Genomic DNA, 14,330 nt, shown 5'->3' with positions numbered 1-14,330 from the left:
GGAATATTTGAAGATAAAGATCCAAATGAGGCAATTGAGTATCTCGATTCATTAGCTGAAAATACTCAAAATTGAGACACTATAGGTACAATCGAACCATCAAACAAGATTCAATCTCCTACATCTGGTGGAGGTATGTACACTCTCAAAGATGAACATGATCTTCAAGCTAGATTTACCTCTTTGGCAAGAAAAGTTGAGGCACTTGAATTGAAAAAGAATAGTCAATTAAAATCTGTTCAAGAAATTGTGTGTCACATCTGTGATACAAGTGATCATTTTACAAAAGATTGTCCTACTTTGCCCTCTTTTAAAGAATGTCTCCATGAACAAGCCAATGTTTTGAACAATTTCAAAAGGCCAAATTTTGAACCATTTTCTCAAAATTACAATCCAGGTTGGCGAAATCATCCAAATTTTAGTTGGAGGAATGATAATGCTGCACAATTTTCACAACCACTTTTCCAAAATCAACAAAAATTTCAAAATTATGCACCTTATGTTCCTCCACCTAAAAGAAATTTGGAAGATACATTGAATTCTTTCATTGCAAAACAAGAGTCTATCAATACTCAAACTCCTCAAACCATGATAGATTTGAAAGATACTCTTGCTAAATTTGCATCTGCACTTAATGTTCATGAAAAAGGTAAATTTCCTTCACAACCTCTGCCTAATCCCAAGGATCATCATTCACAAACTGGAACTTCTGGAACTCAATCGATGGATCAGGTAAAATCTGTTATTACCCTTCGAAGTGGTAAGGTTGTGGAAAAATCCATTCTTGAACCTTGTGAAGATGATGATAAATCAACTTCAAAGGGTGAGGAAGTGGAACCCATAACTTGCGAAGAGGAGGTTCAACAGACAATGTCACCACCATTCCCTTATGCATAGAAAAATACAAAAAAATCAAATTTGAATTCTGATATATATGATATTTTTAAACAAGTAAAAGTTAATATTCCTTTATTAGATGCAATAAAATAGGTACCATCATATGCCAAATTTTTGAAAGACTTGTGCATTGTGAAAAGAAAATTGAATGTGAAAAAGAAAGCATTTTTAGCCGAACAAGTAAGTGTGATCATTCAAAATAATAATACTTTGAAATACAAAGACCCTGGTTGTCCTACTATTTCATGTATTATTGGAGAACGAAAGATTAAAAAAGCCTTGCTTGATCTTGGAGCTAGTGTGAATTTACTTCCATATTCAGTTTATCAAGAACTCAATCTAGGCGAGTTAAAATCTACTTCGGTAACACTTTTACTTGCCGATAGATCTGTTAAAATGCCAAGAGGTATGGTAGAAGACGTATTGGTCCAAGTTGATAACTTTGTATATCCTGTCGATTTCATAGTTTTAGATACACAACCTATCGAAGCTTGTAATGCAATTCCTGTAATTCTGGGTCGTCAATTTTTAGCAACTTCTAATGCTCTTATAAATTGCAGGAATGGAATAATGAAGTTGTCATTTGGTAACATGACCTTGGAGCTTAATGTTTTTAATCTTTGTAAGCAACCACATGACAAAGAAGATGAAAGTGAAGATGAAAATCTTATTGAAACTCTTGTGGAAGAAAACATTCAAGAAGGGAGTACTCGTGATCAATTAGATATTTGTTCAATTGAAAGTGTTAAAGAAAATATTGAAATTGATCTTGATGATTTTATCAGGTATCACTCGTTACCAGGATCAGAGAAAGAATTTGATGCAAAATATGAGAACAAAGACGAACCACCCATATTGGAGTTAAAACCCTTGCTAGAAGAATTGAAGTATGCATTTCTTGGGGAAGATGAAACATATCCGGTGGTAATTTCTTCCAAACTAGAAAGTGATCAAGAAGGTAAATTAGTTGATATGCTTAAAAGACATAAAAATGCAATTGGTTGGACACTAAAAGATCTCAAGGGCATTAATCCACTAATTTGCACACACAAAATTCATTTAGAAGAAAATGCTAAAACATCTCAACAACCACAAAGGAGATTAAATCCACACATGAAAGATGTTGTGAAAACTGAAGTTCTCAAACTACTTGATGTTGGGATTATCTACCCTATTTCTGATAGTAAGTGGGTAAACCCAACACAAGTAGTTCCAAAAAAATCTGGCATCACAGTGATAGAAAATGAAAAAGATGAATTGTTAACTAGTCGAGTCCCATCTAGTTGGCGGATGTGTATTGATTATAGAAAATTAAATGACGCCACTAGAAAAGATCATTTTCCATTACCATTTTTGGATCAAATTTTAGAAAGAGTAGCAGGTCATCCATACTACTGTTTTCTTGATGGATATTCAGGTTATTATCAAATTCTCATTGCACTCGAAGATCAAGAAAAAACTACATTCACATGTCCTTTTGGAACATTTGCATTCAGAAGGATGCCATTTGGTTTATGCAATGCCCCAGCAACATTTCAAAGATGTATGCTAAGTATTTTTTGCGACATGGTTGAAAATTATTTAGAAATTTTCATGGATGATTTAATTGTCTTTGGGAATACATTTGATAATTGTCTTGAAAATTTGGAAAAAGTTTTAAACAGATGCGAGGAAAAAGGTCTTATTTTAAATTGGGAAAAATGTCATTACATGATTACTTCTGGAATTGTTTTGGGACATGTCGTGTCATCTCATGGAATTGAAGTTGATAAAGCAAAAGTTGATGTCATTGCCAATTTACCCCCTCCAAAAACTATTAAAGAAATTCGCTCATTTTTGGGACATGCTGGATTTTATAGGAGGTTTATAAAGGACTTTAGTTTAATCTCTAAACTCATTTGTAACCTTTTAACAAAAGACACTGCATTTGAGTGGACTCAAGAATGTCAAAATGCTTTTGATAAAATCATTCGACATTTAACATCAGCTCCTATCATGCAACCTCCTGATTGGTCTTAACCATTTGAAATCATGTGCGATGCGAGTGATTATGCAGTCGGTGCAGTACTGGGTCAAAGATGAAACGGTAAGCCTTATGTGATATATTATGCAAATAGAACTTTAAACAATGCTCAAATGAATTACTCCACAACTGAAAAATAACTACTTGCTGTAATATTTGCATTAGATAAATTTCGTTCTTATTTGATTGGACCAACGACTATTGTGTTTACTGATCATTCTGCTATTAGATATTTTTTGACCAAACAGGATGCAAAGCCACGACTGATACGATGGATTTTGTTACTCCAAGAATTTGACATTGTGATCAAAGATAAAAAAAGGAACCGAGAATGTCGTAGCCGATCATTTATCGAGACTAGTAACAGGATCATCTTGTGAAATGACACCAATTAACGATAATTTTCCTGATGAACATCTATTTTCAGTTACTACTACACCTTGGTTTGCTAACATAATAAATTTTCTTGTGACAGGAAAAATGCCACCGCAATGGAGTTCCCAAGATAAAAGAAAATTTTTGAATGAGGTAAAAAACTTTTATTGAGATGATCCGTATCTGTTCAAGTATTGTCCAGATCAAATTTTTCGACGTTGCATACCCGACAATGAGGTAAGTAATGTCATTAAATTTTGTCATTCAAAAGCATGCGGAGGACATTTTTCTTCAAAGAAAACGGCTGCAAAAATCTTGCAGTGTGGATTTTATTGGCCCACTTTGTTTAAAGACACCCACGAAATCTGCAAGATCTGTGAAAATTGTCAAAAATTGGGTGCGATTTCAAAAAGAAACATGATGCCTTTGAATCCTATCATTGAAATTGAAATCTTTGACTGTTGGGGAATTGATTTTATGGGACCTTTTCCATCGTCGTTTGGATACTTGTATATTTTAGTTGCAGTTGATTATGTTTCCAAATGGATAGAGGCAATTCCATGTCGAAAAAATGATCATAAAATCGTCATCAAATTTTTAAAAGAAAATATTTTTAGTAGATTTGAAATTCTTCGTGCCATGATAAGTGATGGGGGAACTCACTTTGTTAATAAACCATTTGCTTCATTAATGAAAAATATGGTATTACTCATAAAATAACTACTCCTTATCATCCTCAAACAAATGGACAAGTTGAATTAGCTAATAGGGAGATAAAGCAAATTTTGGAAAAAACTGTTAACTCAAATAGAAAAGATTGGTCTCTGCGACTTAATGATGCACTTTGGGCATATCGAACAGCTTTTAAAACATCATTGAATATGTCTCCCTATAGGTTGGTTTATGGAAAACATTGTCATTTGCCTGTGGAATTGGAACATAAAGCTTATTGGGCGATCAAAACTTTAAATTCAAGCATGGATGATGCCAAAAAATTGCGTAAATTGCAACTTAATGAACTTAATGAACTCAGAAATGACGCGTATGAGAATTCAAGGATTTATAAAGCAAAAATCAAATCATTTCATGATAAAACAATTCTTTGAAAATTTTTTGAGATTGGTAAAAATGTTTTGCTTTATAATTCTCAACTTCACATATTCCCAGGAAAATTACGATCAAGATGGACATGCCCATATGTTGTAAAGCATGTGTATACTTATGGAGCTGTGAATATTGAAAATCCTAAAAATTGTGATATTTTTAAAGTAAATGGACAAAGGCTTAAACCATTTTTAGAAAATGAAATCTTTCAAGAAGAGTTTATTTCCCTTTCTGATCCTTGATTTTTATTTTATTTTTTTGGTGTTGCATTTAAGTTTGTTTGTTTTTATTTCAGGTTTTCTTAATCTTTTTATTTTCCCGGTTAAATGGAGGATAACGGTACTCCGTGACTCTCATAGTCGGTTAAATCAGTTTCCCACAATTGCTGATACAAAAATAAAAAAAAAATCATTTCATTTCTTTTCAAAATGGATGAAATTCTCTCAAAAATTTGTAAATATTTTCCCTCTGTTTCTGAAAATGTTCTAAGAAAAATTTATGCAGAAAGGTGTGAAAGATTGAGATTGCTAATGCAAAAAGGAATTCCAGAAGATATTCGTCTTGTAATAGAAGCTAAGGTCCGATTTGGAGGAGAAGTTCCACAATCATTGCTCATTCGGTATTTGCCTGGATTAGGAAAAAGCACTTATGCGAAAAAACGAAGGGCCAAAAGTTTAGGGGTTTGTCATAAGTGTGCAAGATGGACTTGTGACAAACGATACAGATCTTTGGGATGTGTTTCCAATAACAGAGAAGATAAAATTGGTTTCATTAAGAATGGGCTGAGTAAGGAGTCTTTAGATAACATCTTATTGACTCTTGAGACGCATTCTAGTGGACATGTGCATATTGAACTTCTCCGTTTATGGAAACAATTCCAAGATGAGCGTCATAGTCTTGGGAATCCGACTAAAAAAGACCCTGTTTACCAATTTATAAGAAAATTGGATGGGAAGCGTATCCTCGACTCATAGAAGGCGTTGAAGCCGTTTCTGGACGTAAAACCAGAGGAAAATTGTGAGCCACAATCACACTACTGTTTATATGCATGTGTGTCATTATTGTTTTTACTATTTATTCTGTTTACAGCTGTGACCCATAGTTTTGTCATGATAACATATTACCCCTATAAAATCTCTCATCTTTTTCTCTATTTTCGCAGAAAAAAAAAAAGAAAGTAAAAACATGGCTGGATCCTCTGCACAAACATTGAAAAATATTTGTGTATTTTGTGGGTCGAGTCCTGGAAAAAATGAAGTGTTTGTAGAAGCAGCGAATAATCTTGGAAAGATATTGGCTGAGAGAAAAATTCACTTGGTATATGGGGGAGGTAATATTGGGTTAATGGGATCTGTTTCAACATCTGCTCATCTTGGATGTAGTCAGGTTTTGGGTATTATTCCTACAGCTTTAGCTGAAGGAAATATTACAGGTGTTACAATTGGGGAGGAATTAAAAGTTTCTTCGATGTATGAAAGAATCACTCAAATGATTGAAAATTCTGATGTTTTTATCGCACTACCAGGTGGTTTTGGTACATTAGAAGAAATTTTTCACACTGTTTCTTGGGCACAACTTAATATCCATAATAAACCTGTGGGCTTGTTGAATATCAATAATTATTTTGACAGTTTGTTGACATTTTTTGATAAAGCTGTGGAACAGAATTTCATTTCAGAAAATTCACGACGGTTGCTCATCTGTGCTTCGACTGCCGACCAATTAATTGATGATTTGGAAGCTTTTGTTCATAAGCCTGATCCGATGATAACAAAGATCAATTGGTCGCAATCAAGCAGTAAGAAAAGGAAGTTGGATCATTGATTCAAAAGTCGTGGATTGGTTTGCGTTTGTTTCAGTTTGTTATCTTCAATAAAATTTCAGGTGATATCTCTTTCATTATGTACTCTTTATTAATAGTTATTTGACATTAGGGACAATGTCATATTCTGAATGGGGGGAGAACAAACTTATAAAAAAAAATAAAAAAAATAATATATATTATTTTAAAATAAAATCATGTTTATTGTTTGTATCTTAGTAATTTTTGCAAAAATGTCATACATTACATGTTTGAAAGATTTAAATTAGAACATGCATTAATCTATTTAAGAATGTTTAAATTTTTATTTGAAAAAAAAGTCAATTTTAATATTCTGATCAATATAAAAATATGATTTATGAAATCTTTTTGAGTGATTAACCATTGTGATAAAATCAGGTATTAAAGTATATGGCCCAAGATATACCTTATAAGAGTGCCTATAATTTTAAACTCACACATATTTTGTGAGTGAGTGGAGAGGACTGAGAAAACAGCTTTCGAGCCTTTATTGATCATGAGAGAGACTATCTATTGTTTAGATCTTGAGTTCTTATTTTGAAGAAAAAAAAAGATATTTCCTGAAAAAAAAAGGAGAAAAATACAAAAAGAAAGATATTGAAGATCTATGTAATTTTTAAGTTATATGCTACGACCCATATATCTCTCATAAAAAAAAACAAAAAACAAAAAAGAGAGAGAAATTTATTGTACAAATTAAATAAATATGTGGTCAAGAAGCATAAACTTAGTCTGATTCCATGATGTTATGCAAAAAAAAAATATCAGGAAAAAATATATAATAAGAACAACTAGATTTTGAATCAATGGATTTTCTATCTTTTGATTAGTTTGGCTCGTTTGTCTGTCTGCATTCTGTAAACCATTTTTCTGAGCATTTATCTGTATTCCAACTCCATGAGAGAAATCGTTGCCATAAATTGAAACATTTATTAACCTGTGAGGATATGAAGCTGAGACTCTTACTAGGAATTTCTGAAGGCCGTGTACATTTAACTACCTGAAATAAGCTTTGAATTGATCATCTCAAAATATTTCATAAATTATAATTATGATGATTTTGATATAACTTTGACAGTTTTCAAATTTAAATTAAACACTTAGATAGTTTTGATTACATTTTTATTAAAATTAATCAATATATTTTGTATTGCTATTAACGCTTAAATTGCTAGGGACTAGCAATAAGCTGGTTGGGAGCTGCGATAAACATAAAAATTGTACATTAATTAAATGTTTTATAATATAAATATATAGTTTTTGTTTTATTAAATGTTTAAATATTATATGTTTTATAATAAATTGTATAAAATATAAGTTGTTGTGTAATTATAAGTTTTTACTATTTTTTACAGGTTCGATAAAACAAGAATAAACTTGGCGTTGCAAATGGGATTAAGATGATTCTTGGACCTGTAGAAAGTTGATGTTAATATCTACAATATTGGTGGCAAGCATGAGATAAAAATCCTCACAATTGGGATCAAATTAAGCAACAAATAAAGTTACCAAAGGAGTGTCAGTTTTACCATGCTCTAGTATTTTGACCATATCTCTCAAATTACTTGGTCAAATGGTTTGAAAAAATACCACAACTAGACAACTCAATTATCCACATGTTTCTTTTTATGTGAAGAAGAAAATTCGTAGAAGAAGATTTTTAAAAGTGATGTGTAATATAATATAATATCTTGGAACACCAATGAAGACTTATGTGTAAAAAAATGATATTTTATTTGTGGTTGTCTCCCCAAATTTGGCTATAAATAGAGGTGCATTGTAATGTATTGAGATATCCCTCATTCTATGAACAAACCTTTGAGTTCATAATATTTCTCTCTATATTTTTCCTTTATTTCTTCATTTAAATATAATTAGCATGTTAATTTCATATTCAAAGTTTTACACTTTGAATAATGAATAGCTAACTTCGTAAAGTTGAGATGAAAAGGTGAAACTCTTGGCATGATAATAAGGTTACTAAAAGGTAAGAATCTATGTTTTATATTATTTAATCATTATTTATTGTTTATGTTATATTTATTTCTTTAAGCATTTTTATACCCTACTTATTAGTAGGAGTTTTGATTTATTGTTGCTATATGTTACACTAAATTCTTGGAACCATTTAAATGTTAGTTTGATATTACCAACCATTTAAAGTGGATGCCTTGATTTATTATATATAAATATATTATAATATTAAATTCTTGGAACCATTTAAATGTTAGTTTGGTTTTACCAACCATTTAAATTGGATTCCTTGATTTATTATATATGAATATATCATAGTATTAATTTATTGGTACCATTTAAATGTTTGTTTTGTTTTACCAACCATTTAAAGTGGGAACCTTGATTTAGTGTTTACAAATATATATAGCACAATAAATACTTGACCACATTTATAAGTTTTGGTATATATTATATACTTATAAGATAATAATATATAACATAATATAAATATGATTATTTAATATATTGGAACCATTTTATTAAGTGGATTTCAATATTGTTTGTTAATGTTAACTTTATTAAAATACCAAGAGTGGATCCTTTAATCTCAACTACTAAAATTAAAATTTGAACAATTAAAAATTACCAATTAAATATTCAAACAACTAAAAGAAAAAATAAATAAAAAGACATTGTAGTGGACTTGTAATTACCTTAGCTTCCTCGTGGATACGATATTCGAACTCATCGAATTATACTACCTGTGGACAACCTGCTCTTGGGAGTGCAACAATCAAAGTCGCAACATCTTCTGATATAAGTTAACTAATTAATCGCATTTTATTCCAAATCAAGTGACATGACTGTCAGTTTTCGCATTAAATGATGAACATTGTTTTAAAACGTGGACCCACTTGAACCATTTAAAATTGTACACAAGTTTGTGGCACACGTACACACTATTTTTTCAAATTTTCATTGACTGACACGTGTCCAGAATTTGTACAGTCACTTACATATGTACCTTTCCCCGCTCTAATTCAGTTCTTCCTTACGCGAACATTACTCTTCAGAGCAAATTCATATTCAGAGCTTTTACCTTGCAAAATTTCAGTTTTTCCAACTCTCAGAAATGGCAAACCAAATTCCTGCACATATTCTGAATGCTATGGCTATAAACTTTGAATCTATTCTATCAGTCTATGACGCCGATGTCAAGAAAGTTTTTCAGAAATTTGAAGCAGCCGGCTTAAAGATATTTCTGGGAAAATATTCTCAGGAACTTTATCCGCAAGAGCTTCATGACTTCTACTCAACTGGTTACGTTACTGTTGATGGAAACGTCGCTGCTACTATCAATGGTCAGTTGCTGATCATTTCTGAAGAATATTTCGGCGAACTATTTCAATTTCCTGTTGATGGGCTTAACAATTTCTCTGAGGTAAAAACCTCTGATATTGAGGAAATGCAGTCTCTACTGTCAGCTAATGGTCGGAAAGTCAAAGTTTCCGATCCCAAGAAAGAGCTCAAGCCAGAAGTTCAACTACTGGCGAATATTTCAGCCAAGGGGATACTAGCTAAGGCTGGTTCATTTGCTGCCCTTACTCTTTAAAAATTTCAAGTCATGACGATGATCATGGCTGAGAAAAAGGTGAACTGGAGGAATATTATTTTCACAATTCTGAGAAATATGCTTCAGTCAACGAAGCAGTCACGGGGATATGCCGTGCAAATCAATTTTCTAATGAAGTTGAAGGGGCTAGTGGGTGATACTGCTGAGAAATCATCCAAGTTCAAAGTTTTCAATGTTAAGAATGTACAGCCACCAAAACCAAATTGGACTTGTCACCTGAGCAGTTCGTTCAGTTGAAGAAGGAAATTGGGATGGAAGGAGCTCCCAAATCAGTCAAGAAAGCAAGGAAAGAGGCTCAAAAGAAGACAATCAAGCGCAAGCTGATTGTCAGCAAAACTGATTCTGAGAGGACTCCTTCTCCCAAAGTTGTGAAGAAGCCTCGGACTTTGAAGACCAAGTCTCCTGCTGCAGTTGGAACCATCCCAACTGATCGACTGATGCAGTCAGGAGCTGAACAGCCAATTAAGGCTGTCCCACTGAAGGCCATTCCAACTGAACCCTCAACTGAGGATCAATTGCCACTTTCTGCCATCTTGCCAAAGAAGAAAGTCACTGAATCTGGTGACAAGAAGAAGTTTGCTGGAGTTAAGGCTCCACTAATCACTATCACTGGTTACACTTCCTTACCTCCTCCCAGACCTAAGAGAATAGTAATCAGAGAGCAAATTGATGCAACAACAACATGGTTGAGCATTCCCCATATTCTAACTGATCCCAAGGGTAAAGGAAAGATGCAAGAACAACCCAGACCAACCAATGCGATTCAAACGCACATTGATCTCATCTGGCAAGAGATCAATGAATTTGCAGCAGAGAAACTCAAGACCTACAATGAGTGGGTAAAATTCAGAACTCAAGTTTTTGCTAAACAGCTTCAGTCGAAGACTAAACTAAAGAAGTTTATTGAACTAGAGGCTGCTGCTCTGAGAGTAGTCAAAGCTTCAACAGTTGTTCAAGGTCTAGAACGTAAAACTTATTTGTTTGATCAGCTAAGAGCCAAGAAGCTTCAAAATATTGTTGCTGAGTTGCGTCAAAATTTTGATCCTTCAAGTCCAACTGCTGTCAATGACACAGCAGTACACAATCAACTAGACTCGGATCTTATCTGCTTACAGATGCAAATCAAGAATTGGGAAATGGATCAAGAACTGATCATTCCAGCGACTGCACGAGACTTATCATCTGATGAAGAGCCAGCTGTAGAGTCAGTTCAAAAACCAACCAAAGACTCAGATGTTGAAGTCTCTCAAAAGGCAACTGAACTGATACGAATCCTCGTACGAATGAAAAGCAAACACGATTATTGAAATCGAGCCCTCAATTCAATAACGAACAAGAATCGATTATGTTGTCCCGATCTTTTGAAACAAGTAAAGATTTGTGATATTCACCTCTAAGCGATTATAACTTAGCAATAAATATCAACGATAATAACAATCGAATTTCAAACGAACCTTCAAAGAACTTGTTTTGACAATCCGTGCGAAAAACAATCGACAAATGTCACAAAGATACAATCTCTGATAAGTTTGATTTGTGTTGAAGATCAAAGCAAAATGCCTTGAATATTGAGAGAAATCTCTAATAATATGTTTATAGTCTGAATGATCACGTTTTTGGTTGATACAATGCATATAAATACAATAAAATAATAAAAAAGTAGTGCAAAAAGTCATCAAAAGAGTTGGCAACAAAATTATACAAGGAACTGCGCGCGGTAGCGCGTGATCTCGCGCCATAGCGCGCACCATACTGCCTTAGTCCCGCCCGGAGCGCGCGGTAGCACCAAATCATGCGCACCGCGCACAAACACGCGCGATGGCGTGCTAACTACTGTCTTGATCCAGCTCTGGGGCGCGCGGTTGCTTGCGCCACTTCAGGCGCGGCTGTGCGCGCGATTCTTGCCAATGCGCGCGCGGCTGCGCATCTTCTTGCGCGGGTGCGCGCATGCTGCTGCCCTCATGGCCATTTTGCACTTGAATTGCATTCCAAACACTTCCATCATTGTGTCCATGTTTACCAAGCTCCTCTAATTTAGACACCCAATTTGTAATCCCTCCTTGGTAACTTAACATGAATCCTTGAAGTGCTTCTTTAAACTTCTTGCTACGTCCCCTAGTTATAGGTCCTTTGGGCAACTGCAACGACTCACGTGCTTTCTTTGGTGCTTGATCAACCACGTTTGCATCATCCTCCCCGTCTTGAAAAGGATTTGTCCTGAAATCTTGATCATGTCCTACATCAAACAACGAAAGATCAGTAACATTAAAAGTAGAACTAACATTGTACTCACCTGGTAGGTGTAGTTTGTAGGCATTGTCGTTGATCCTTTCAAGCACTTGAAATGGTCCATCACCCCTAGGTAAGAGCTTCGAACTTCGTTTTTCTGGAAATCTTTCATTCCTTAAGTGCAACCACACCCAATCTCCTTTTTCAAAAACCATCTTTTTCCTTCCCTTGTTGGCTTGATTCGTGTATTGTAAATTCTTCTTCTCGATATTAGCCTTAACCTTCTCATGCAAACTCCTAACAAATTCAGTCTTCTTCTTTCCATCCATGTTTAACCTTTCACTCACGGGCAAAGACATCAAATCTAAAGAAGTTAAAGGGTTAAAACCATAAACAATCTCAAATGGCGAATAATTTGTAGTAGAATGCACGCTACGATTATATGCAAACTCAACAAATGACAAACATTCTTCCCAATTTTTTTCAAGTTCTTTTTAAGTATAGCACACAAAAGTGTTCCAAGAGTCCTATTAACAACTTCAGTTTGTCCATCCGTTTGAGGATGACATGTAGTAGAAAACAACAGTTTTGTGCCAAGTTTAGCCCACAAAGTTTTCCAAAAGTAACTCAAAAATTTAACATCACGATCAGATACAATAGTCCTAGGCATACCATGCAACCTAACGACTTCCTTGAAGAACAAATCCGCAATGTTTGATGCATCATCGGTTTTATGACAAGCAATAAAATGTGTCATCTTAGAGAATCTATCAACAACAACAAATATTGAATCCCTCCCCTTCTTAGTCCTCGGAAAATCTAAAACAAAATCCATAGAAATATCAATCCAAGGTTCACTAGGAACAGGAAGTGGTGTATACAATCCATGTGGTTGTGTTCTAGATTTAGCTTGTCTACAAGTAATGCACTTTTCACAAACACGCTCAACATCACGTTTCATATGTGGCCAATAAAAATGCTCATGCAAACAACTCAAAGTTTTAGCCACACCAAAGTGCCCCATCAAACCACCACCATGTGCCTCCCTCACAAGTAACTCACGAATTGATGACTTAGGAATTCACAATCTATCTTTTCTAAATAAAAACCCATTATGCAAATAAAATTTGTCATGTGGACCATGCATACATGTTTCAAATATCTCCTTAAAATCCTCATCCAACAAATACAACTCTTTCACATGCTCAAATCCCAAGATTTTTGACTCCAAGGTAGAGATTAGTACGTACCTCCGTGATAGTGCGTCGGCCACTATATTATCCTTACCTTGTTTGTATTTGATTATGTAGGGAAATGTCTCTATGAATGCCACCCACTTAGCATGCCGTGTTGTCCCCTAAGGTACTTTAGAGACTCATGATCCGTATGAATCACAAACTCCTTAGGCCTCAAGTAGTGTTGCCACATCTCCAAAGTCCTCACAAGCGCATACAACTCTTTGTCATATGTTGGATAGTTCAGCGCTGCTCCATTGAGTTTCTCACTAAAGTACGCCACTGGTCGTCCTCCTTGCATCAAAACACCACCAATACCTACACCAGAAGCATCACATTCAATTTCAAAAGTATTAGAAAAATCAAGCAAAACAAGTAAAGGCGCATTAATTAATTTTTGATATTAAAAGACTTCTCTTGCTCCTCGCCCCAATGGAATGGAACGTTCTTCTTAATTACTGCCATCATCGGTGCCACCAGTGTGCTAAAATCTTTTACAAACCTCCTATAGAAGCTTGCAAGACCATGAAAACTTCGGACTTGACCAACAGTAGCAGGCGTTGGCCAATCTCGAATAGCACTTACCTTGTCCTCATCCACTTGTATCCCGTGTGAGCTTACCACAAAACCAAGAAAGACAAGTTTGCTTGTACAAAAATCACATTTCTTAAGATTAGCATATAAATGTTCAGCTCTAAGTGTTATCAGTACAAATCTCAAATGCTCAACATGCCCTTCTAAATCTTTGCTATACACAAGGATATCATCAAAATAAACCACAACAAATTTCCCTATGTAAGCACGCCAGACATGATTCATCAACCTCATAAAGGTACTAGGAGCGTTTGTTAAACCAAAAGGCATCACCATCCACTCATATAACCCATATTTGGTTTTAAATGCTGTTTTCCACTCATCACCTTCCTTCATCCTAATCTGGTGATCACCACTCTTCAAGTCAATCTTACTAAAAATACATGCACCATGCAATAATCTAACATGTCATCTAATCTAGGTATAGGATGTCTATACTTG

Source organism: Primulina tabacum, chromosome 2 (genome assembly GCF_025594145.1).
Source record: "Primulina tabacum isolate GXHZ01 chromosome 2, ASM2559414v2, whole genome shotgun sequence".
In the NCBI taxonomy this organism is placed as follows: Eukaryota; Viridiplantae; Streptophyta; class Magnoliopsida; order Lamiales; family Gesneriaceae; genus Primulina; species Primulina tabacum.
This window is presented reverse-complemented; position numbering follows the sequence as displayed.